Raw genomic sequence first — 26,243 nt, forward strand, 5'->3', positions numbered from 1 at the left:
AACAGTTGGAAATGAGTTGAGTAAAGCTGTGGTCGATAGAGACTGACCATGTAATGCCCGCAGACAATCCACATCGTGACTGGCGTTGAAATGAAACCACGCAGTACCGCGACCACATTTTACAGGTAAGCCCATGCCTGGTGGTTCCCTTGCCCCACGGTCCCCTACCAACACAGGTTGCCATCAACTTACCGCGGTACCACTAGTTCGAACGTAGGCAGGACTCGCCGCGGTGGTACCATTTCAACGGTTTTTTCGCCAGCAAGATTTGAATTTTTTCTTCAACGAATGTCGGCTTTGTGACGGATCTTGCGTGCCCCATCCGGACGACTAATCGACCGTAATTGGTGTGTGCTGTGTGTGAAATTTGGTGTGAATACGGTGTGAATTTCCAATGTAAATCCCTGGGAAAGTTGACCGATGCCGAAAGAATTGGAATGCAAAAGTTAAGCACGACTTTCATCCGACACGAAGCAACTGCCGCTCTTTAGGTACTTATTTGGGCTCGACCTTTGCTTTTCAGGTGGTTTCAGTTGGGTTTTGTTCCCCAGCTCACGAGACTCACACAAATTTCCCTTTTCTTAGGCTGCTCCCAAATATTTAGGAGTGTGAGTGAGATTGAGGTCAAACGCACACGCTTTCTTGCTACCTAACCTCGATTCTTTCGATGGAATCTGTGGTTTTCACACATCAAGATCTGGTAGATTGGTTGATTTCCCATCGGCAATTGATTGCGGAATTCCACTATTAAATTCCTGCTACTGAGCAAATGATGCTGAAAACCATCTAAGACTCACAGTGGATGCATGTAATTATCCACACAGATTTGTACCAATTAATCGCTCCACAACATTCCAACTGATTGATTTATCATAGCAAATTACCGTTAGGTATTGTAATGTTACATAAGTACGTGCTGATATGATTAAATGGATTTATGCAAATTATCGAATGAGTTGTTTCAAAATCGCTACGTGGGCATTTTCGATTAAAAGTCGCTTTCGGTTCTCCCATTTATCAATTAAGCCCCCTTTCAATGCTTGGGTGTTTGATTGTTTCGCTGTTTTCATCTGGAGAACAGGCAAACCACCGCCAAATCTATTACTCCCACCATTGGGTGGAGCAGCGAAAAACACAAAATTCCATACAAAACATCAATCGAGGTTTTTTTGGTTACTCTTTTGAGGAGCAAAATTCTACGAAGCATTGCTTTTGGTTGAAAAATTGGACATTTTTTTGCTGAAATTCTAGGACAAGATTAGTTGGGCCGGATTTTTAAAAAACATAATTCTCAATTTCTGCTGTTTTTTTGAAAATTTAAAATATGTGAAAAATTGTTGCCTCAAAGCGAGTGATTTGAGCTTGAACGTTCAAAGTGGTCGGTCCGATTCGCTTGTAGCGCATTGATTTTGCGAATTTCTGCAGCTTCAAGTTACCATTTGAAACATCAAAGTGTCCTCTTTATTCTATCTTTGAAAAATCTTCAATCGATGATTGAAGATTTTTTGATGAAGAAGAAGAGAAGGCGTCCCAAGCCAAAGAAGAATTGACATTTTAAATTTCAAAGTTTGTAAGATTAAATCGCTTGTTGTTTCATTGACTTTGGGAATTTTTTAAGTTTCAAAATGTTATTTGGAAGAGATAGACATCTTCTATTGCCAGAATTTTTAACAACTCTTATCGTTAAAGAAGGGAGCGCTATTCGAGCTAAAGAGTGATTGGTGTTTGGAGTTTCAAAGCGCCTTGGTTAAACTCGCGTGGCTTCATTGACTTTAGGAAGTTTCAAAGGTGCAAAATCTTCTTTGAAACAACAACATCCCAACTATCTTATGTGTTGAAAAATTTCAAATTAATAAAGGAGAGAGTGCGTTTAGAGTGTAAAAGTGATTGGCATTTTAAATTTTAAAGTTTGTCGGATAAAATCGCTTGTTGCTTCATTGATTTTGGGAATTTTCAAAGATTGAGAAGGTTAGTTGGAACAAAGACCTCTCCAATTTCTTGCGTTTCGGGAATATATATATATATATATATCAGCTAAAGAGTGATCGGCGGTTGAAGTTTCAAACCTTCTCGGATAAACTCGCTTGCAGCTCATTAACTTTGGCAATTTCTACTCGGTCAAAATCCTTTCGGTCAAAATCTCCTTCTAAACACACATATATCTTCTATATTTTGCCTCTTTTATCTTCAGTGTTTGGAAACTCTCAAATCCATGAAGGAGAGAGTGCATTTTGAGTTAAGAAAGAGTGATTGAAGTTGGTCGAATAAAATCGATTGTAACTTCATTGCCTTTGAAAAGTTTTAAAGTTCCTAAATGTTATTTTGAACAACTATTTTTCGCATTTTTGGAAAATTTTCGGTCGATGAAGAAGGTAGCGTTGGAGCTAAAGAGTGATTGCCGTTTGGAGTTTTAAAGTTTCTTGAATAAACTCGTTTGTAGCTTTATTAGCATCAGCAATTGCAAAAGTTTCAAAATGTCTTTTGAAATCTGTATATCTCTTTTATGTTCCAGTTTGGGAAAATCTGAAATCCCTGAAGAAGAGAGCGCGTTTCGAGCTAAAGAGTAATTGGCGTTTGAAGTTTCAAAGTTTGCCGGATAAAATCCCTTGTAACTTGATTCGTTTTCAGAAACTTGAATTTTTAAAGCTTYCAAGTGTTATTTWATACACTGAAACCTCTCCTTTCGTCTACGGTTTTTGAAAAGTTTCAAATCGAAGGGGGAACACGTTTGGCGCTAAATAATTACACTTACGGTTTGGCGTCAATTTTTAGCGAAATTTCAGTWAAAATGTCCATTAAATTTTATGAAAAGCGACCGATTGGCAAGGAAAATGCATCCGAAATAAAGCAGGAGTAATAATAAGTGAAACTTATGGATCGCTTCTCAAAATTGGATGCAAAAAGGTAAAAAAAGTGATAAATTTCATGATAATTCTACAACTAGTTAGGATATCAAAGTGCGGTTTTCAAGCTCCGAACTAGGACTTAATCCACTTTTAAATTTTGAAATCACATTATACCGGATGATGCACGTTTTAGGGGCAAGATGGCAAAAATCGTCACTCCAATCGCCGCCCTCTAGCAATTGAGTGAAGAATCATCCGGTTTTGGTCGCCACTATAGGAAAATCTACCTCTTCATTTTCCCTCCTAAGCAAACCAAATAATCTGAAAATCCTTCAGCTGGTTTGGAAACTACAGCTATTTAAACCAACGCACTTTAAATGGCTTAACCCGCTCTAGTCAAAGTAAACCTTCGGAGAAAAATCGAGTAAAATTCTTCAGTATTTCCAAGGGTGCTGCCAAATATATATCTAAATAGGGTAAATGTGGGCAAAAAGTAGAATTGTAATTTGCAATCTTCAATACCACACTCAAAAATCCTTTCTTCGATTTTTCCGTGACCACTTTGACCATGCAAAATTTTTCTCTAATCTTAACCGCTGGCCCGCTTTTATTTGACACTCTGCATAATTTCTGAACAGTCGTTTTCAACAGCTTTCAATTTACAGAAAAAGTGCAATCTTTAAAGGTAGTTTGCACTGTTGATTCTTCTCCAATTGAACCGTAAAAAGTGCAAAAAATAGAGCAAAAGTACGTTGATTTATCAGCCAAGTTAACTTGGCAAATGTTCGCTTTTATTTACGAATTTGCGGCGTTTAGAGAACAAAAAACATCGAAAAACCCACCTGATCTAAGCGGGCTTTTTCGACGTTAATGAGCTATTGTGATTCTACATGATTAACTAGGAAGTGAAACATGCCGTAACAAAACGTCCGGCCGAATAGAAGAGGTCTGATTTTATCAACTTGCAAACTGTGATAATTATTAACAGTCGGCCTTGTCATGTTAGTTAGAGCAAAATTCCCAAAAAAGGTGGAAACCATCGGGATGCAATCGATGACAATTCGGCTCTAATCCGACAATTGAGTTTAAACCACAGGTGTGTTAATAAATTTATTTTAATTTATCACATCGACCAACTGATGGTTGCAAAGCCAATTAGCTTTAATGGGATTTGCTGCTTTATTCGTGGTTTTACTCAGTCTGTACGGAGTTGGCCATTTCCCCAGCTACTTGACCATGAGGAACTATATTCCCATGGACGGGAGAAAAATACACAATGATATTTTGGCCAGTACAAAAACATGTTTTTTACACAAACAATCGACGTAGTAGACTAAACTTGGCCCACTGATATCGTATTCGCGCTTGTGTTTGTTATTAATTTGTGTCCTTTATTGTCTAAACATACATATTTCGGACCGGTTTCGGTTTCTCTACAACGTTAAGTGGCTTTGATGGTTTTACCGAATTTGTTTCGTAAATGGCAACAAGTAAGTAGCTAAAAATGTTATTAACCGTTGCATGCCCAAAGTGATGCCGTTTTTTATTGGTACTTTACATGTAAACTGTGTTTCTCTATGTATCAAGTGCAATTGTTGCTCGAACTCGTGGCCTTCTTAGCCAGGACTCGATGGGTTATGTGTGCGAAATGTCGAGGCATTCTACAAACTGATCAATTCACCTGGCACTTTGCAGAATAACTGCTACTTGGAAATTATTAACAACGTTTAAAAAATTCATGTAAACCGTTCAGCTGTGTACACCAGATGGTGCTCTATGGAATTACGCAGAAATAAGCCCCAAGTAAAGTTCATGAAAAAAAGATGGTGGAAATTAGGTTGCAAAATGTGTTGCTTGAGGGAGACGAGTTGAAAGCCGCTGTTTGAAAAAATTGCCGAAATTTATCAAAAAGGCCCATCGCACTGAAATTATCAAGAAATATGGAGGAAACAATCCTCTATTCAATTACGCTAAAAGCAGCTCCCTGGGATGATGAGTTTAAGAGAAATTGATTTTGGAAAAGCAGTCGGTAAAATGTGCAGCTTGAAACAGACCTGACAGTGAAATTTTTAAAAATTCGCCCTAATTCGTCAACAAGTCCTCTTTTTAAGAAAATGTTAAGACTTTTAGAGCAAAGGAAGCTCTATGTAACTGTTCATAAAGCGGTTCTAGAGTGATTTTTTTTGAGTGCACATTTGCGAGAAATTTATTTTTGAAAACTAGTCTACAAACGCGCCACTTGAAACAAACGATGCACAAATGGAGCGGCATTTTGAAAAAATCGTCAAAATTCAGCAAAAGTTTCAATCGGTATCAAACGCTCATAGCACTTAAATCAAGGATAGGTCTGTCTTTTCAACGACAATCAGACAACATATAGGAAAAAAGAGGTTTTGGAAACTACCTACTGTGCAAAAAGTAACGCTTGAGGTATACGAGTTGACAGCCGTAGTTTTAAAAATTCGTCAACATTTTTCAAAAAGTCTCCTTGCGCGGAAATTCTACAATCGCATAGAGCAACGAATCCTCTATTCAACTATGTGAAAGGCAACATGCTTGTTTGGTACATTTATGACAAAGTGATTTTTGAAAACTCTTGCACAAAATCGACCGGTCGAACCAGAGGATTTAAAAGCCCCATCTTCAAAAATTCGTCAAAATTTATCAAAAACCTTTAATGGCGCTGAAATTCTCACGAATGGTGGAGCAGGAAATCCTTTATTGATCCGCGTTAGTCTGGTATATTTAAGAAAATTTAATTTTTGAAAACCAGTTCTTAAAATATGTGGCTTGAAACAGACGATCCAGCAACTACATTTTAGCAAATCGTCAAAATTGCGTAAAACTTCTGGTCCTATTAAAAATTACCAGACGTTTAGAACTATGCCAAGTCTATTTAACCATGTACTAAGCAACTCATTAGTCCAACACATTTGAGAGAACTGAATTATTGAAAAGTAATGGGAAAAATGTAGGTACTGGTTGAACCAGCGGAGTTGAAAGCCGCATTTTCAAAAATTAATCAGAATTTATAAAAACCTCGTGTCAGATTGAAACTTCCCGAACTCCTAGAACCATGATAGCTCTATTTAACCATGCATCAAACAACGCCTCACTGGAAGTGTACCTTTAAGAAAAATACTCTTTTGAAAACAAGGCTGTTAAATATTTGACAGCGGCATTTTCAAAAATTCGTCAAGATTCTGTAAGACCCACTCTCGGAATGAAACTTTCAGGACACTGAGAGCAACAGTAGCCCTATTCTACCATAACTGAAGCAGCTCTTTAGTCCCGCACATCTAAGAGAAACTATTTTTTTTTATTGGTGTCCTGTTCGGGTTAGACGAGTTGACTGGCGCATTTTCAAAAATGTCTCAAAGTTTATCAGAAACTCTCCAAGCGCTGAAATTCGCAAGAAGTGTAGGATAAACAATCCTCTGCTCAATTATGAATAAAGCGACTCCGAGGTTTAGTAAATTTAAGAAAAACATATTTTTTAAACTAGTCTGTAAAATGACCAGCGTGAAGCAGACAATTTTTGTCACACTAAAAAAAATTGTCAAAATTTAGCCAAACGTGCGGTCGCTATAAAACTTCCAAAACATTTAGATTAATGACAGTTCTATTTAACCATGCAACAACAAACTAATTAAACAGGCATATTAAAAAAAAGGAATTTTTGAAAAGTCGTACATGTACCGGTTGAGATGGACGAGTTGGAAGAGGCATTTTCAAAAATTCGTCAATATTTATAAAAACCTCTCATTTTAGTGAAACTTTACGGACAGTTAGAACAACGGCAGCCCTATTTAACCGTGCATCAAGCAACTTCGTAATCCTAAAGATTTTAGAGGAATGAATTTTTGAAAACTAGGCTCCAAAACATGCAACTTGAGATAGACGAATTGACAACCACATTCCAAAAAAAATCGTAAAAATTCATCCGAAAAATCCATCGTTACGAAACTTTGGTGACAGGTCCCTGCGACAGCCAGCTACCCTCTATAGAGTGGTGTGAAAAGTTACTAATTAGCTGGAGACGATTTGAAGAAAATTTTTTTAAAAGCAAATCTCGCTAATGTAATTTTTGCATGAAATAAGTGAATTCCATTCGAAAGCTGATGAAGATGTGTGGTTGAGCCTCGCCCAATACAAATGACCGGTTCTCCGGCCAGTCCAAATACCAATTTACCGAAAACCCGTCGAAGATGGACACCGGAGGGAATCGACCAAGGAAATGTAATTAATTAACGCTTAAGCCAACAACCTCTGCGTTCAAATAAACGGCACAGTTTTGATCGTCGATTTACATAATGAAATGGACCCGACCGTGTTATGCAACGAGCAGAAAAACGAACAATTCAATAATTCTATACGAAAAAGTGGTTTAGTTTCGGTATTTTGGGTGAACCTGTTCGATGGCGAAAAAACAATCGATTTCATAACGCAAGGTTGGAACTTCCCACGTATCGAAAGGGGGCAAAAACGGACGCCAGCCATTGCAGATTCTCATTAGGTCCAGTTTCGCAACAGAACCATATTGGGACACTTGATCGGGAGGCGCAATCATTAATCTAAATTCATCATTTCATGATTGCGGCTGAATATGAAAAACTGGACATTCTTGCAAGAGGCGAACGCTGCCAGCTAAATGATGGTTCTAATCTTGCTTGCGCGGAAAACAATAATTTTGCTAACGGTACCAACAATCAAATCGGAGAGTACAATACAATTCCTGCCCGGTACGAAAAATCGCCATTGTTTCCTAATCCTAGCCGTGTGGGAGGTGTTGCTTCAGACAGCAATTGAAGATAAATATTCAAAAAAATAAAACTGAAAAAATCACCTTAAACACACCATTGAGAGTTCTTTGCACTAGCGAACAACAGTAAATCGATGTAGATTGGAAAATAGAATTCGAGCCGCACGCCAAATTATTGGTATTTTCTGTTCTGTTGCATTGTCTGGTTTCAGGTGAAAGTAACAGGCACTGGAGATGCAGTTCTAACATTTTAACAGTAACACTGCATTTCTAGGTCTTTTTTTTGATCAGACATTCGTGCCAATTGGTAATTCGCATTGGAAACCGTTGCTTTCGTAATCGAGCTTTTCGCCCAACTTTAATAGTTTCGAATTATGATTGCAATCCCATATTTGATGGCTAAACTTCGAATTGGTTTGGCTTTTAGTTGGGAACGTGTATTCAGTAGCGCAAGCTAAAGAGGATTTATTCAACCTACTAGACTGGAAAGTCTGGACGCCCGCTTTAAAACTACTGAGTTTTTGTTTAATTTTTGGAAAATTCCTGAAATGTCCGAGAAAAATTGCAGATAATATCGATTAAGTGCAATTGACCAGAAATTGTACCTTGTGTTTTAAACCGCGGAAGTTCTATTTTATACTCAAAATTGTCCAAACACCAACATCCCCTTGGAAAGATAATTTAATTTTGAGGGTTTTTTGCCTCTTGGAATGTTTCTGTTAAGTGCAGGGTTTTTGAGCAAAATGCTAAAATCTCATCATTTGCATATGGAGAATAGACCGCTGTTGCTGCAGACCATGCGTTTGCCTTAGGCGGTTTTCAATAACTGCATTTTCTAAAATTGGTCAAAATTCTGTAAAATTCCTTCTCGCGATGACACTTTCAGAACACTTAGGACAATAAAAGCTTTATTTAACTGGGGAGCAAGCTATTTCTTAGGCCCCCAGACTTAGTAAAAATCAATTTTAGAAAACTAGGGTGCTACTTGAGATAGACGAGTTGAAGACCGCGATTTGAAAAATTTCTCAAAATTCAGCAAAACTTTATTTCCGCACTAAAGCCTCAGAACAGTTAGAACAATAATAACTCTTTTCATCCATGTATCAAGCAAGTTATCATTTTCATACGTTTAGGGCGAACTAGTCTGCAAATCTTATTTGAGATGGACGAGTTGAAAGCCGCATTTTAAAAACATCGGCAAAAATCGGCGAAACCTTCAGTTGCGATAATATTCTCACAATACTTAGGAAAGTAATCACACGTTTCAACACTGTATGAAGTAACTTCTCATTTTGGTAGATATTAGAGAAACCCATTTTTGAAAACAAGCCTACGAATTTTGCTACTTGAGATTGTCACCGGCATTTTCAAAAATTCGCCAAAAATAAACAAATTTTTTTGCCACAATTAAACTCTCTAAACATTTAGATCAATAATACCTCTTTTTCACATGGTAAGAAGTAACTGCCTATTTTGATCCATTTAAGAGAAACGAATATTTGAGAACTAGTCTGCAAAATGTGCTACTTGAGATAGACGAGTTGACAGCCACGTTTTCAAAAATTCGTCAAAAATCAGCCAAATCTGTCTACACTGAACTCCCAAAATACTTAGAAAAATAACAATTCGTTTCAACCTTTATTGAAGCAAGTTCCTATTTTCGTACGTTTTGGAGAAACGAATTTTTTAAAACTAGTCTGTAAAATGTGCTACTTGAGTTCTAACTCAGTTGAATGCCACGATTTCAAAAATTCGTCAAAAATCAGCAAAACGTTCTGACCCAATTAAACTCTCAGAGCACAAAAATAACGACTCGTTTCAACCATTAATGAAGCAAGTTCGTATTTTGGTACGGTTAGGAAAGACGATTTTTGGAAAGTATGCAAAATTTTTTACTTGAAATGGACGAGTTCATAGCGTTATTTTAAAAAATTCATCAAAAATCGGAAAAAAACTCCGTCGCTGTAAAACGTTCAGCACACTTTAAAAAATTATCTCTCGTTTAAACAGTGTACCAAGTGTCCCTTTTTTGTTTGGTACGTTCAAGGCAAACGCATTTTTGAAAACTAGCCTACAATATTTCTTAGTTGAGATAGACAAGTTGACAGGCGCGTTTTCACACACAACTTTCTGTCCGCATTAAACTCTCAGACCACTAAGAACAACAACAACTCTTTTTAACCATGTATGAAGCAAATGCAAATTTTGGTACGTTTAGTAGAAACGAATTTTTGAAAACTAGTCTCCAAAATTTGTTACTTGAGATAGACGAGTTGACAGCAGCATTTTCAAAAATTTGCTAAAATTATGCAAAACCCTTCTTTCCAGTGAAACTTTCAGGGATGGTAGAGAAGGAATGCTCTTTTTAACGATGTTGAAGGTAACTTCCTGTTGTGGCACGTTTAAGAGAAATTAATTGTTTCGCAGCCGGTCTTCGAAATGTGCTGCTTGAGACGGGCGATTTAACAGCGGAAATAATTTTTGCAAACTAGTCGGGAAAATATGCTATGTGAAGTAGATTTCTTCATTAATTAGTTGTCTAGGTACTGCTTTATTTTTTTTGGCAAAAATATGCTTGAAATAATTAAAAGCGGTTTGAAAGCGCGATTTTTACGTGCTTAATCTTTGGCAAATAAAAACCGTTGCGAGTTGCTAAAATAAAATCGCTAGTCACATAATTACTTGTTCGATCGAAGGATCATTTGTTTCTAAGCATTTTTCCCGTCTGGGGTTTTTTTGGTTAAATGCAGGGTTTTTGAGAAAAATGACAAAGTGCCATCAAATGCATATGAAGCTTAGTGCGCGGTTCTGCGCCCCTTCGACTTAAGTGGCTGAAGTTTGCAATTGAATGGATTTATTTTTTTGTAGTCTCCATTAATGGGTTTTTGAATTAATGTGCTTGAAGTTTTTGCCAAAAACATAGCAAAAATAGTAAAAACCGATTTTTAAGCGCAGTTTTTAAATGGTTGTTTCTACCGAGATAAAAATCGTTGAAAATGGGCAGGTAAAAATGCTACGCCCAGAGCCCACACTGACCTGTTTGTTGGAAAGACCATTTATCTAAGAATAGTTTTGGTCTCTTGGAATTTTTTGGTTAAACGCAGGGTTTTTGAATAAAATGACAAAATTCCGGCAAGTGCATATGGAGGATAGTCCGCGATTGTGCGCTTTTGCCTAAAGTGGCTGAGGTTTGAACTCAAACGGCTTTTTTTGCGACGACTTCCATTAATTAGTTGTCTAATTAGTGCGTTTGAAGTTGTTGCCGAAAACTTAGGAAAAATAAAAGATAGCCGTTTTTAAAGGCGGCTTTTATGCGCTAGCGCCATCCCGAATGAAATTTGTTGCGAATCGGCAAAACCCAATTCGCGAGTCTCACAGTTAACCGTTCGTTAGAAAGATCGGTTATTTTAGGCCATTTTTTGTCTTTTGGAGTTGTTTGCTTAATGATGCCATTTCCGCGGACAAATTTAAAACGTCAACGAATGCAATTGTAATGGTAGTCAGTTATTAGGAGCTTGGGGAGGATGTTTATCAACTAAGAAACCGTGTATACATTTATATGTAAAAAGTGTGTAGAAAGCCAAAGCAAACTAAACAAAATGTCAAAATGAAAAAAGCAAAGTCTCCGGATTAACAATACAAAGTTCAAGTTAAAAAATAATCAAATCCGGTCGCCACTGCCTGCTGAATTCCACCCAAAACTAGACAATTAGAGGTAATTTTTTAACCGTAATTGACTTCTACTGTTGCCCAACCCATATCAAGTGACTGGAGAGGTAGAATCCACCAAATTAAACCTGAATGTAATAATTGTGGTAAAAATGAAGAATACCTTGAGTTGGAAATTCAGGTTTCGAGGACATCGCACGTACTGAATAGACTACAGAAAAGTTGTTTACATATCAAGAACCTGTTAGTTTTTCGGTTCTAACTCCTCATTGTACAACCTGCTGCTGCTGCCGAACAGGATGTTGCAAATCTACGATCTTGTCGATGGTTTTTCGGCTGGTCAGAATGTGGTTTCAACTGCAAGAAATAAGTCGATTTGCATTCCAATTGCGCTAAGAAAATTCCGATTTATATTCATAACAAACCCGACTTATATTAATGCTGATGTTGGAGGAATTCGGCCGCTCCTATGAGAAGAAAGTATTTTAATTTTTCTACCTGTCTACCTACTTTCCTTTCTTCGCTCTGCACAAAACGCCTGAGGTTTAGGAGTTATTTTAAAAGAGCCCTTAGTTGTAGGCAGAGAGGAACACCGAAAATTAATCATTTGGTGCCGCTATCGGCGATATTTCTTTATGGGATGCCCAATAAATTCGCATTTTGTGCAAATCGGGCAGTAGTGTATCATAATAACTGTTAGCGCCAGATTTACAAGCTCCACTTAGTTTATTTTCAGACAACCGGCCCGAGTTTACGACAGTTTTATTTTATGGATGCTGTCTGCTCTCCTACGCCTCTATATGTAAGTCAGCTGCACATAAATTCCTGCAACTACCTTGTGAGCAGCATATAAATAACAACCACTCTCATAGAATATTGACGTTTATGGGCTTCTTGGGTAGTAAAGGACTTAAGCTAATCAGGCAGCCAAGAGACGGAAATTCTAGCCACTATTTGAAACTCCCAATTTTTTTTATCAATTAAATAGATATCGAGGGCCAACAGATGACTAATACCGAGTTTAACGGTTCGCAGTGCCGCAGGTGTGGGTATAAAGTGTAACACCATCTGCCATTCACTCTAGTTTAAATATCCCGCAAAAGTTTTCGTTTCCTGTAAAAGGCTAACGACACTTGAAAGCACAGTTTTTCATGGTTTTTTCCTTACTTTAATAAATACTGCCACTTTTAATTAAAAAGCCCACTTGAATGGTATAGTTGGAATTGCACCTAAAGCTGCGCCTAATTAAATGATTGCAACAGAAGACCATTTGGGTGGAGATTTTAGAAGATTTGCTGGGTGGAGACGAGGTAGAGCATGTTGATTAAGATCAACAATAACCACGAGAGATTGCCGGATTCCTTAAGTACTTTTTCAGTACTTAACACGTACTCTTTGAATACAATTAAAATGGAGTCGTTTTTACAAATTAGTTGTTCTTTACTAAAGCAGACTAGCCAGTTGTTTGCTGCATAGTCGAATAGAACTTTTCTGGATGTAAGCGCACGGTCAAGGGAGTTTTCAAAAATTCATATTTCCTAAACGTACTAGAGCAGGAAGTTGTCTTCTACATTGTTAAATAGATCTTCCGTTTGGCTAAATGTTCTGAAAGTTTCATTGCGATAGAAAGCTTTGGCAATTTTTGACGAATTTTTGAAAATACCACTGTCCACTCCGGCTGTCGCAAGCAAAAACATTTGCAAGCTAGTTTTCGAAAATTTGTTTGTGTTGAATGTACCAAAAAAAAAGACGCTTGGTACACTGTTTAAACGAGACATAATTTTTTTAAGTGTGCTGAACGGTTTACAGCGGCAAAGTTTTTTGCCGATTTTTGACTGATTTTTGAAAATCGCTATCAACGCTATCAACTCGTCCTTCTCAAGTAAGAAATTTTGCAGACTGGTTTTCAGAAAATCGTCTTTCCTAACCGTATGAAAATACAAACTTGCGTCATGCATTGTTGAAAAGGGTTGCTATTTTCCTAAGAGTTGTGAGAGTTTAGTTCGGACAGAAGGTTTGGCTGATTTTTGACGAATTTTGGAAAATGGGGCTGTCAACTCGTCTATCTCAAGTAGCACATTTTGCAGACTAGGTTTCAAATATTCGTTGCTCTTAAATGGATCAAAGTAGGGAGTTACGTTTTACAATGTTGAAAAGAAGCATAATTTTTCTAAACGCTGTGAGACCTGAAATATGACCGAAAAAATTGTTAATTTTTGGCGAATTTTTGAAAATCCCGGTGTCATTCTTGAGTAACAACATTTGCAGGCTCGTTTTCAAAAACTATTTTTTTCTCAAAGTAGTAGAGCAGGAAGCTGTCTTCTAAATTGTTAAATAGATCTTTCGTTTGGGTAAATGACCTGAGACTTTCATTGTGATAGGAAGCTTTGGCAATTTTTGACGAATTTTTTTAAAGTCCGCTCCGGCCATCTCAAGCAAAATCATTTCAAAAATTAATTTCTCCGAATTGTGCCGCACCAGAGAGATGCTTTATACGAGTTTCAATAGACTCTTTTTATGCTAATCGTGCAGTAATTAAAGCAAATTTTGCCTCTTTTTAAGAATGCCGCTGACCACTCGGCCAACTGAAACTAAAATATTACCTACTGGTTTTGAAAACTTAATTGCTCCTAGATGTACTACAGCAAAGGGTTGATTCCTACATGCCTCGATAGGGGTTTGTCTCTACTAATTGTCACGACATTTTGATCGCGGCAAGTGCTTTTGACTAATTTTGACGAATTTTTGAAAATACCGCTGTCCACTCGGCTGTCTCAAGGGAAACAGTTTGCATATTAGTTTTCAAAAATTAATTCCGCCTCGATGAGTCATTGCACGAAATGTTTATTTGCACTATTGAATATAGGTTTTGCCTTGTTAACTGTGCTCAAAGTTCTATCGCAACCGGTAGTTTTGGCGACTTTTGACGAATTTTTGAAAATGTCGCTGCTCGCTTGGCGGCCTCAGGCAAACATACTTACAGACTAGTTTTCAAAAATTAGTTCCTCTGAAATATACCATACTAGGGAGTTGTTTTATACAAGGTGAAATAGATTGTGTTTCCTGCTAAGCGTCCTCAAAGCTTAATTGCTATAGGTAGTTTTGGGCAAATTTTGACGAATTTTTTAAAACGTCGCTGTTTTCTGCAAGGCCATTTGCGGACTAATTTTGAAAATTATATTTCTCTCAGATCTAGTACAGCAAGGAGATATTTTATATATGTTTAAATTGAGCTTTTTTCCAGTCAATTGTTCCGAGAGGTTTATCAATCTACGCCTTTTAGAGGAATTTTGACGAAATTTTAAATATTTGCTGTCCACTCGGCCGTCTCAAACAAAACAGTTTACATACTAATTTTCAAAAATTAATTCCTCTTCGACAAGTCATTGCAGGAAATGTTTGGTTTTGTTTTGCTCACCGTCCTGAAAGTTTTATCGGGACAACTATTTTTGGCTAATTTTGACGAAGTTTTCAAAATGCTCAGCGGCTTCAGGCAAACATATTTACAGAGTAGTTTTCAAAAATTAATTCCTCTGACATGTATCATAGTAAGGAGTTACTTTATACAAGGTGAAAGAGACTTTCCTGCTAGTTGTACGTAGAGTTTCATTGCGATGGGTGCCTTTACTAAATTTTGCCAATTTTTTTTAAATTACGCTGACCGTTCGGCCAACAGAAACCAAAATAATTGCAGACCGGTTTTCAAACATTAATTACACCTGGATGTACGACAGCAGGGAGTTCATTTATACACGACTGGATAGATCTTTCTCTCTTTTAACTTTTCGGAAAGTTTTATCGCGGCAGGTGTTTTTGACTAATTTTGACGAATTTTTTAAAATACTATTGTCCACTGGCCGCCTCAAACAAACCGGTTTGCATACTAGTTTTCAAAAATTAATTCTCGTAGATGCGTCATTGCCGAAAAGTTTTTTTACATGATTGCATAGGACTTTTATTCTGTTAACTGTCTGGAGAGTTTCAACGCGTCAGAAATTTTGCGTTACTTGGCAGCCTCAGACAAAGTTTTCAAAAGGATATTTTTCTCAAATGTACCTTACCCGGGAGCTGTGATATACAAGAAAAAAATTAGAGTTCTTCCTGCTAATCGTGCTCAAAGGTTGATCTTAATAGGTCATTTCCGCGAATATTGACAATTTTTTGAAAATGCTGCTGACCACTAGGTCAGCTCAAGCCAAAATATTTGCAGACTAGTTTTGAAAAATTAATTGCTCCCTGATGTACGACAGCAGGCAATAAATTCATACACGCCTTCATAGGGATTTATTTCTATTCATTGTCTAGAAATTCTCATTGCAACAAGGGCTTTTGGCTAATTTTGACGAATTTTCAAAATACCGCAGTCCAGTCGGGCGTCTCAAAGAAAACAGGTTGCATATTAGTTTTCAAAAATTAATTTCCCCTAGATGTGTTAAAGCAGCAATTTTTTGTTCGCACGATTAAATAGAGATTTTGTGCTGTTAAGTGCCCTGAAAGTCCTATCGCGACAGGTTTCTTTGGCTATTTTTGACAAATTTTTGAAGCTACCGCTCCACTCCGCGCGCCTTCGATAAAAATATTTGCAGACTGGTTTTCAAAGATGAATTCCTCTGAAATGTACCTTACTAGGGCGTTGCTTTATACAAGGTGAAATAGAGTGTGTTTCCTGCTAATCGCCCGAAAATTTTTGTTGTGATAGCTATTTTTGGCGAATATTGACAAATTTTTTAAAATGTCGCTGTGAATTGGCAATCTCAGTCTGCAAAACTGGTTTTCAAAAATCCTGTCTCCTAAGTGTACGCGAGCAAGGAGTGAATTTGTATATCGTTAAATAGCACGTTCGTTCCTCGAAGAGTAGTGCAAGTTTCATCGTGATGGCTATTTTTCGCGAATTTTATCAATTTTTTTTAAATGCTGTCAGGGTTTACTCAGCAGTCTCAAGCAAAGCATTTTGCAGACTAGTTTTCAAAATTTTATTGCTCATAGATTTACGACAGCAATAAGTGGTTCTCTACATGTTTAAATAGATTTTTCTGTCCTCTAACTGGGCTGGAAATCTTATTGCGGTGAGAATTTTCCACGAATTTTGGCTAATTTTTGAAAATGTCGCTGTTTCGTGCAAGACCATTTGCGGACTAGTTTTGAAAAATGTATTTCTACCAGATCTAGTATAGCAATGAGGTATCTTATGCATGTTTAAATGGAACTTTGTTTGTTTTAACTGTTGGGAAAGTTTGCTTGATCCAAGTGTTTTCCGCAAAGTTTGACGAATTTTTTTAAATTTGCTGTCCTCTGGTAGTCTCAAACAAAAATAAATCCATATCAGTTTCCAAAAATGAATTACTCGTAAACGTGCCGTAGTAGGAAGTTCCTTGATACAGAATTGAATAGAACATTATTTGCTCTCTCTGTCCTGATAGTTTAATCGCCGTAGGTGCTTTTGACGAATTAACGGAAAACTTTAATTATAAACGCTGACGACAATCTAAACTGGACCATTGTATGTTTTAAATGGAAATTAGAGACTTTTGTAACAGAATCTCTGCCATAAATAAATCACACAATTACCGCACTTGAGGTGTTAACAATGTGTTCTCACAAAACAGCACAATTTCCTTTTAAAAAGTTTCGAATTTTATGGGCCATATTGATGGTTTACGACTCTACTAACCCACAAATATCTCACCATTCTGGTGCGTACTTTTAACGATTTCAAATATTCAAATAGGTGCGAAGAGCCGTATGCGATCTCGTGGGTGCCATTAGAAACACGTTTCTTGAAAGTTTTCGAATTATTTAAATATTTATTTAAAAAGTAGCCGGAAATTGCGACCATCTGGCGAATAGCTAGCTGCAAGTCCCGTTGGATCTGTCACTGTGATTTTCTCTTTAAATGGGAATGGGGGAAAACAAGAACGATGTTGAAAACGACCATAAAGAGGAGAAAGATTGTTTTGATCGGGCCCACGAATAAATTCGTAATAGTGCAGGCACGTGAATCAGTCGCCGCTTTAAATAGGGACATAAATAAGCTCGTGTTCTACCTACCCAGTACGCAAAGATTTTAACTTTACAACTGGCAACGTAATTAGCACAGATAATTCTCCACTATAAAACACTGTCAAATTTTTTACCGGTCTAAATGGGCTTAACCATAAGGCTTTTGCGGCAAAAGTCAATTTCCACTCGTAATTTCGGACGTAAATCATCAACGAATCATGACCGTCATTATTTTGCCCACTCTATTCCCGACTATTATCTTAAATATCTTCCATCATAAAACTCATCTAATGAATGGCTATAAGCGATATAGTTCTCAGGAATTATGATTAAATTCGGAATTTACTCGCAAATTTCTCTTCATAAATCAGCTGGTGTAGTTCTCCAAGTGGACACGACTTTATCGCGATAGGGATTTTTGAGAATTTTTGACGAATACTCAAAACGTAAAACTATACGCAAACTAAAATTGAGCGTGAACTGGATAGGAAATTTTAAATACAGTGAGTGTCGCTGGTGATTTTTGACGAATTTTTGAAAATGTACTTAGCAACTGGTTTTCCTCAACCAGACTGATTTTGAAAAATTAATTTTTCTCAAACAGTTTCCAATCAGCGAGCAATGTTCCCATCCTTGAATAGAGCAGCCCTGGCTCTGTACGTCTGAAAAGTATCATCTTGATGAGTACTTTTGGGAAATTTTCAGGAATTTTTGAAAACGTGTGTGCCAACTCGCCTGCATCAGCCATCACATGTTGCAGACAAGCTTTTAAAAATTAATTGCTCTTAAATATATTTTAGCAGCAAATTGCTCTGAACATGGTTTAATAGGGCTTTGTTACTGTTAACTTTGCCCTAAGTATCATCGTGAATGCGGTTTTGCAGAATTTTTGGCCATTTTTTGAAAATACCGTGTCCGCTGGACTGTGCCAAATCACAAACTTTGGCAGATTAATTTTGAAAAATTTGTAGCTTTTCCACAAACTACACAAGGGATTGGATTTTGCGCCACTGAATAAGGTGGACTTTGCTCTATGGGCTCACAGAGGTTAAACGCGTTGCGAGTTTCTGACAAATATTGGTACGATTTAAAAAAAATGTAGTTGCTGATTTCTTTGGTTCAAGCAGCACATTTTGAAGTATACTTTTCAAAACTTAATTTCCCTCAAAACTTTTTAGGCTGAATATACTCCATCTTGCCCTGTATGTTTGGCAAGTTTCATTGAGCTGGATGCGATTGGTGATTTGTAAAGGATTTTTAAAACTATGCTTTCCAATCGGTCGTCATCAAGCAGAGTAGTTTTTTTCAAAAATTCCTTATTTCAAACATAATACATTTAGTTAGACCTTAGGGTTTTTGTCGCCTCATAGAGCACGCTTAGCTGTAAGTGTCCGGAAAGTTTCTTTGTGACAACTGTTTTCGTTGAATTGTGATCTATGATCACTCTGATTTTCAAAACTTAATTGCTGCTTAATGGACCAGATGAGGAAATTCCTTTACATCTATTGAATAGAGCGTACTTTGCGCTATGTGCCCACAAAGTTTCAACGGGATGAGAGTTTCTGATTAAGTTTCAAGAATTATTGAAAACATAAACCTGTCTGTCTCAGGAAGCACGTGTAGCAGACTGATTTTAAAAAAAATTGTAGCTCTTTAATGTATTAAACAAGACATTGCAGTTTGGGCCACTGGGTAGACTGTACTTTATATATTTAAAGAGTTTAAACACAATGAGAGTTTCTGATGTATTTTGGCGATTTTTGCAAAATTTTCAAATGTTACAGACAGTTCACCTTTCTGATGTTGCAGAAAGATTTTCAAAAATTCATTGGTTCCCAATAACCTAATCAAAATAATGATGTTTAGTACACTGGATAGAGCGTACTGTTCTTTATAGGATCAAAGAGTTCCAACGCGATGAGAGATTCTGATGAGATTTCGGAAATTCTTCAATTTATCGCACTTTTCGCAGATGGATTTTCAAAAATTCACTGCTCCCCAACGGATTAAACAGGATAGTGCGTTTGGGGCGGCTGGATAAAACGCACTTTACTCTCTTTATGTGTTCACAGAGTTTAAACGCAATGAGAGTTTCTGATAAAATTTGGCGATTTTTTCAAAATGTAGTTGCCAACTTGTCTGTTTCAGGTATTCCATATTGCAGATGAATTTTCGAAAATTCCTTGCTCTTCAATGGCCTAATCCAGATATTGTTTTTTTGCACCACTGCATAGAGCACCGTTTGCTCTAATTGTGTGAAGAGTTTCAAAGCGATCAGAGGTCCTAAGGAAATATGCCGAATTTTTCAAAATGTGGTTGCCAACTCGTCTGTCTCAAGCAGCACAAGGTGCAGACTGATTTTCAAAAATTAATTGCTCCCCAATGGCCCTTATTTGGACTAATGCTATTTTTGGATGAATAGAGCGCACCTTATTCTACATGTCCGAGTAGTTTCCACTCAATGGCAATTTCTGATGAATTTTCACATGTTTTTTAAAAATATAGTTACCAACTTATCTGTTTCAAATCGCCCCTGTAGACTAGTTTTAACAACTAAATTTGCTTGAAAACCGAATGGGCTACATAAGAGCTTTATGCACCATTGAATAGATCAGACTTTGCTTAATGTGTCCTGAAAATTTGATAGCTCTGGCTGCTTTGGATGATTGGCAAAGAATTTTTTTTAAATCTCTTGCCGTTTTCTATTTGTGATGCAGAGGCTTCCAGGGCCAGTTTGAGTTTCTGTCCTTTGATCGATTTGATTGATTTTCATGAGTTGAAAAGTTTACTTTTTGTCGAACAAATCACTAATTAAGTTGCCAATTTTCCCGCTTTGGATGTGGAAGCATAGACATGAAACCACTCAAAAACCTTCTGGGAAATCTTCTCCATTTGGACCAGTTTCCGTTAACGAGGTTCAACACCTTAATTAATACACCTCCATTCAATTAAGTGATAATTTACATTGAGGGCATCAGCAACATGAAGATACAGTTAAAGTGAAAACTTCCCTATTGCACCAACTTTACATACATAAACAATGCGGTTGAATTAAAATGCAGTGTTAAATGGTGCGAATCTACAGCCGCAGTTCCATTTTGAATGCGGTTAACAATGGCTTAGAACAGTAAAACAAAGTTTTTTTTCAACATTTGAGAAGGAATTTCGGTTTAAACGTATTTTTAGTGCGACGTTTTTAACGTAAATAAACTGTCACTGTTTACCCAAGAATCCTGAAAGAGTCCAAAGAGAGCAGGAGGTGGAAATAACGGACTAGTTGTACGGTGTATTTCAAAAAACTGTGCAGACTTTCGGTGTTTGGTTCTAAAACTTTTTGTGGTTAAAAAAACAAGAAGATGATCATTTTGTCAAGGTTTCTCGCCCTACATATAAATCCCCAAAGCACCGAAAACTATCCTTTAACCTAACAAGAATGTAGGTTCCTCTTTATGGTTTTCGAACGTTTTAATCTCAATTTCAGAAGTCGCAATGGCTTCTGGCCGTAGAAAAGTTTGTTTTTTGGCTTCTTTTGCTCGTAATTCTCCCGAAGTACCGGACACAACTTTTTTCCATCGGATTTCACCCCTGGAATCTTTTCAGAAGCTCGGATTATCTGTATCACTTGAACATTGTTGACCGGCCGATAGAATAATTTTTAAAGAAGTCAATATATTTCTTTCCTTAGAACTATCCAAAAATTTCGTTTAAGAAACATGATGCAGAGTTAAATAGAGCTCACTTTCCTCTATGTATCCTGAAAATTTGATGGCGCTGGGTGCTTTGGTGTTTGGCGACGAGTTTTTTTTTTAATTTTCTATTCGTGATGTAGGGGAAAGGAAAGCTGGCAGGCAGAGACTTTTTGAGTGTCTGTCCTATGGTTCTAGTACACTTGACGAGGAAATAAAAGTCACTTTTTGTCAAAAAAACCAACAGTGGCGGCGATTGCCCATTTTCTTGCCTTCTTGGGATGTCGAAACTTGTCCCACTTAAACCATGTGGGTACGTCCCTGTTGATCAGCGTAGACTAGACTAGAAGCAATTTCGTACTGTAGCATCCGACTCGGTTACAATGTTAGTACAGAACGCAAGAACTGCATGCAGGAATGCAGGAAAAAAGCCGGCTATTAGCATTCTTCAAAGCAGAGCCGGAGTCTAATTCCATTTACAGATGCCATTATTGAGGAGAACTTGCTGAGCTCTCCCATCTAATTGAAACTGAATTAAATGACGTGGCCATATAGGATCGTCTGAGATGGCCATAAAACGTCTAACGGATAACGTTTTAATTTTTTTCCCTCTCGTCTTGGCTCCTTCTGTTTCTCTCCGGTTCTTTTCGCGCATTAATGAATTAATTATTTTTACCGTCAAGTTGCAGTTAATTTCAAGAACCAGAACCAACTAGACGGTGTTAACCATAATTGATATTTGCACATTGCAACGGATTTGTTGAGGAATTTCACAGTGACTTTCATTCAAACAAGCTGGCGAAAAATGGTTGCTTCTATCTAACTTTAAAAGGAAGATTGATTGAAGAACGAACGATGATCCGGTTAAAATCCTGTTTTTTTAAGTGTTTTTTGCAAACTCTTGATATGGGGACTTTTTTAGATGCCTTTGGCAACATGTTGTAGAGCTGAACCGTTCCATTATTGCAGGCTCCACTCGGATAGCGAGATATCTGCAATGGAAATGCCGGATTTCCGGACTCTGGGCGGTTTGCGTACGCAGGTATAAATGTTTAATGCATTTCCTGTCTGCCTGCATAATCAGCCGGCATTATTATTATATTAGTTCCGCTGCTTCCAGCTGATTGTTGTTTACCTGCCGGATGATCAATGAAGGCTGATTATTTTCCTACAGGAACAAATCACCAGCACGAAACGGAGGCCGTAACGGAAACCTGCATTGTGTGGATTCATACGTTTATCTCCGCGTTTACAGGGTGTTTTTAATGGTCTATGAATGTTTGAATAACTCCTTAACCAGCAAAGATATAAATGGTTTTTAAGCAAATTTCATGTACTTTCCAATTCCGTCATCAAAATTAACAAACAGCCATCTGTTCGAATTTGTCTGAATAAATTCTAGTCAAGGCAAATTGCGCTCTATCATCAAAAACACCTACATTTTTCACCCGAACAAACTTTAGGAGATTCAAATCGAAAACTCGAATTCTCAATTTAAACCTCCGGTATATTTTTCCTTGTTAAACCACAGCAGACCATGCTATAATGAGCTCTCTGTTGTTTTCTCTACTTGACTTCGAGACTGGATTCGAACGTATTTAAGTAGCCAACACTCTTAGCAAGTGCTCCAATCGAACAATGTGTTCACTAACAGTATTGCCTAGGAACACTTTGAAGTGATTTGACTTAATTGTAGACCAACCAAACGTTAAAGCCATGTAAAGATCGTCTAGAAAGTTGAAATCTTTGATTTGGGGCGTCAAAGTGGTTGAAGAGCTCTAGAATTGATATTTGGAATTATTTTTAATTGATTTTCACTAATTGGGCACCATTTACACACGATTTTCGGCTGGTGAAATCGTGGTAGAAAGCAACGAGTTAATTAGAAATTGCTTCAGAAGCTTCAGGTGCGAAATAATCTACATTTTCGATCGACGCAATTGGGGCAGGTTTGGGAAATTTTGTTATTCAAAATTCGCTTTCTGGGTCAAAACTACTCGAGTTTCCTCTCTCATGTTGCCATCACTGAATCGAGGTTTGAGTTCTCTATCCAACGATGCCAAAACCAATTATGTGGCTCAAATGGTTCTTGAGAAACTTTGAAAAAAGCAGCGTCATGTTTGAGTCGATTTTGCAACTCAAAAAAAAACACGCAAATCTAAAATTTCTTGAAATGAAGATTTTTGAGTAAATTGCGAGCATTTCCCTGCCAATGGTTCACTTTCTAAGAAGGCCATTTAGTTCTCTCTGGAATGATGTAAAAATGACCGTTCGTGCGCATTTTGCTTCCGAGAAATGAGCAAAAACGGGACGGAAAACATGACATTTTGGCATAATCTTGAACCTAAGTGTTTGATATTCATTTTTTTTTCTGGGTCAAAACTACTCGAATTTCCTCACTCATGTTGTTATGACTGAATCGAGTCTTCAATTTTCTATCCAACGATGCCAAAACTAATTATGTAGCTCAAATGGTTCTTAAGAAACTTTGGAAAAAGCAGCGTCATGTTTGAGGCGATTTTGCAACTCAAAAAAAAGACGCAAATGTAAACCTTCTTGAAATCAAGACTTTAGAGAAACCTGGCAATATTTCCTGATCGATGGTTCACTTCCTAAAAAGGTCATTTAGTTCTCTCTGGAATGATGTAAAAATGAGCGTTTGCGCGCATTTTGCTTCCGAGAAATGAGCAAAAACGGGACGGAAAACATGACATTTTGGCATAATCTTGAACCTAAGTGTGATATAAATTTTTTTTTTCTGGGTCAAAACTACTCGAATTTCCTCACTCATGTTGTTATGACTGAATCAAGTCTTCAATGCTCTATCCAACGATGCCAAAACTAATTCTGTAGCTGAAATGGTTCTTAAGAAACTTTGGAAAAAGCAGCGTCATGTTTGAGGCGATTTTGCAACTCAAAAAAAAAGACGCAAATGTAAACCTTCTTGAAATCAAGACTTTAGAGAAACCTGGCAATATTTCCTGATCGATGGTTCATTTCCTAAAAAGGTCATTTAGTTCTCTCTGGAATGATGTAAAAATTTGAGTTCTTGCTCATTTTGCTTCCGAGAAATGAGCAAAAACCTGACGAAAAASATGACATTTTGGCATAATCTTGCACCTAAGTGCTGCTATTYAAATTTCGCTTTCTGGGTCAAAACTACTCGACTTTCCTCACTCATGTTGTTAYGACGGAACCGAATTTTCAATWCTCTATTCAACGATACGAATGTCTTGTCATGACCAACCATGTCTTCATGGTTGTTATGGTCGTCGGGACCGCCTCTTGTGCTGGGTTTATGTCGACTAACGATAATTTTTCTAATTTCATAGACATCAAAGGCTTAATTTCTACTAGATGAGCCCTAGGTCAAAATTGTGCATTTTACGCAGTAAACATTCGCAAATTTTAACCGGCAATTTTTTCTGTTTACTGTACACATTAAATATGCATATTAGCGCACTTTTTACGTCGAAAGCAACCCGTCGAGCTCAAAAAACATGCATACAAAATTTTATCCCCCCAAGAAATTCACATGTTAATTTATGGGAGTTGGAGAAACAGCATCGCTTTAAACCCCCAAACGAATGCTGTTTGCTTCCACGTTTATAAGCAAGTTACCCCACTTCGAAGTGGAAATCTTAATCCGTTTTCATATTCGCTCGGTTCTACAAGTTAAAAGCCATTTACCTACAGTGACAGTGGCGTAGTCAATGCATAACGAGATCAGTGCTTGATTGATTGTGTGGATCAAGAGAATGTCGCCCCTTAAGCCCTTGATTAGCCACATATTCAACTTGTAAAATTTCCTCCTGAAACAATTCGCCGGATTTAAGTGGCAAATACTGAATTCTTCAAGCATTATTTAGTGGGGCCGCCGCTGATTTTTGAATCCTCAAATACCTTCTTAACAAGCTCTCGATGTAGTATTACTTTGGCAAAGTTCAAGAAATTACAAAACCAATTTAAAGTTGGGAGGCTTAAGTCCGGAGAGTTTTAATCAACGGGCAACGATTTGCAAATAGATAAAATCCCGCTGAATGTTCGCATTTGCATCTCTAAAATCAGCCAACTATGGATAGTCATGGGGCAACTCATTAGCTAATTTTATTTTTTTTTCTTTCAGGTAAGCTGCAAACTTTCGCACCAGCTCCCCAACTCATTGGTAAGCGTTCGCTGTTTAAACGATTGATTAATTCGCTCAATAATCCCCATTGATTTGGGCAAACGAAACCGGATATGTGTCAACCAAAGGTTTCATTTAACCAGGAGCCTGTTTGGAGGAGCAAAATCATTCAGGGTTTATCCCGGGGTTGATGAGGGTGTCGATTTACGCTTTAGTAATGAATTGAAAATTTCGGTTGATTTGCTGATTGGCGAGTTTCGAGTATTATTCAATTGCATAAAAACCTTTTTATTAGAACTCGTTCGTAAACCGTTGCGTTTTTCGTGGTTTTAAGCCGACGTGGAAAATACTTCCTAGAAGCTCTAAAAACTCACCAGTCTCATTGGTTTTCAAACTGTTAGCAGAAAACTCTCCAACCTCAAGCCCAATTATTTTAATAAAACTAGTTTACTTCCTTAAATAAACCTTGTTTTCTTGTCTCAATTCTGTGACTTAACAGGTGCATTTTTGCCTGGAATTTAAAACTTTTCGTACCAAAACACATGCTTTTAAGCCTTAATGTTCACTAATTCCTTATATTAACCGCCGAAGAGGAAGCAAATTATTACAGCCTTGTTTTTTCCCATTTAGTACCAAGTTTACCAAGTGGCGGCGGCATATTTTTCAACTAATTTCTGTTATCAAGTTTTTACCGTAAATTTCCGCCTACCGTAAGACGGGGAGGAATCAATTAATTTTGATTATCCGCGGTATGGAGCCAAACCCAGAGCAATAAATGTGATTAGAGGTTTAATTAGCTCTGTTGTTTGCATAGTTTTATACAGGGTTGCTCATTAGTGCGTCAAAGTGCGATATCTCAGTAAATATGAAGTTTACAAGAAAATTCGTCCAACGAAAGTTTTTCACGTTTAAAAGGTCCACATTCTAAAATTACTTTCCAATATACAGGGTGCATNATAAACGTGTGGTAGTTACCAACTCTGGTTTTTTAAATGAAACCCCCCCTTTTTTTTGTTATTTTCAGATTGGCCGTTCAATTTTAATTTATGTTTATTTCAGCCGTTTTACCTGAAAAATTTACGATTTCCGAGTTATTCGTAAAAATGTGAAAGTTTTGACAGCTACTGGGTTCCACAGAAATCGATGCTGTACAC

The 26,243-nt window shown here is 37.3% G+C and overlaps 1 protein-coding gene and 1 long non-coding RNA gene across 2 annotated transcripts in view; both read left to right on the top strand.

Moving 5' to 3' along the window:
* Positions 1-26,243, top strand: part of LOC109545980 (apoptosis-stimulating of p53 protein 2) — a gene marked incomplete in the record, with an annotated part of 130,613 nt that overhangs the window by 28,834 nt on the left and 75,536 nt on the right.
* Positions 96-952, top strand: LOC125502580. Its single transcript, XR_007280350.1, has 2 exons — positions 96-491; positions 586-952. It is a non-coding gene; the product is annotated as an uncharacterized LOC125502580 (long non-coding RNA).

Source organism: Dendroctonus ponderosae, unplaced genomic scaffold (genome assembly GCF_020466585.1).
Source record: "Dendroctonus ponderosae isolate FM_Combo_2020 unplaced genomic scaffold, Dpon_F_20191213v2 Dpon_F_20191213_1, whole genome shotgun sequence".
NCBI lineage: Eukaryota > Metazoa > Arthropoda > Insecta > Coleoptera > Curculionidae > Dendroctonus > Dendroctonus ponderosae.